Here is a 1195-nt window from a genome sequence, read left to right as displayed (position 1 = left end):
AGACTTTAACTCATGCGCACAGTGACACAGAAGTTTTTTTACTTTTTGTTTCAGGAGGTCTCTGAACGTGTAGTTTTGCAAACAATCAAAAACTCACGTTTAGCACGATTCCAAATACTTTTTCTTGTTATGTACTGTACATATCTATAGCTAGGGAAGGGTTTTTGAACCTGTTGGTCGCGATCCCCAGGAGGAATCGCAAAGCCTTACACGGAGGCTCGCGGGTAAAAAAAAGATAAGTGTCTGTAGCTCCTGCACTACAATAAAAACTTACAATTTCGTTAAAAAAAAACTGGGCCTGTTTATTTTACAGTACAATTGGTTTTTTGATCGATATTTAGGTCTCAGCAGAAAGTGAATTAAATACGTAGTTTTTAAAATCACTGATATAGTTTAATATGGCGCTTGGGGTCGCCAAAATTTTTTAACTTTTAAAGGGGTCGCGTATTTAAGAAGGTTGAAAAACACTGAGCTAGGGAAACATACATTGTGTGCACTCAGTGGTATACAGCCAATGGGGAGGGAAGGAAAAAGCAGCGGAAAAGGAGAGAGGAAAAATGAAAGGGGAAAAGGGGAAGAACGTCGAGCTTCTCGTTACATTTATATTCAGTCATATATTTAGTTACGCTAACCTATAAGTAGGATTAACTTAACCCAACCAAATTTAGAACTTAAGAAAACGGAAAATAAGAACTAAAATACAAAGTTGAAAGCAGCTATATACTGACAGTTGAAACAAAGCAAGAAAAAGCTAATTGCTTTCAGATATTGTGCTCCAAGAACCACACTAAGGGACAGTGTTGCCGTTCCTAGTACATTTGTACTTTTTTGGTACATTTTGCCCTTTTCAGTAAATTGAAAGTACGTTTAGATTTTTAGTACATTTTCAGTACATTATAATATTTCAAGTACCATTTACGGTACAAAATAATATTTCACACCTTAACAAAAAAATGAGAAAAAATTAGTTTAATAAAGTCTCACTAGTTTCACTGCTTGCTAATTTAAATTATCCAATCACAACATAGATAGTTGCACGGTCTTTACTCAGTGGTCTTCTTTCACACGTTCAGTTGTCTGCACATTCTCATCAGGACCTTGACAAAATTTTTCATGCCACGTGGTCCAAACAATTCAACTCCGTCAAACAAAAATAATGGACAGGTAAGGAAATCAATGATTTTAAACTTTTGTC

This window comes from Centruroides sculpturatus, unplaced genomic scaffold, assembly GCF_000671375.1.
Source record: "Centruroides sculpturatus isolate CEXI.00-Female unplaced genomic scaffold, Cexi_2.0 scaffold990, whole genome shotgun sequence".
In the NCBI taxonomy this organism is placed as follows: domain Eukaryota; kingdom Metazoa; phylum Arthropoda; class Arachnida; order Scorpiones; family Buthidae; genus Centruroides; species Centruroides sculpturatus.
This window is presented reverse-complemented; position numbering follows the sequence as displayed.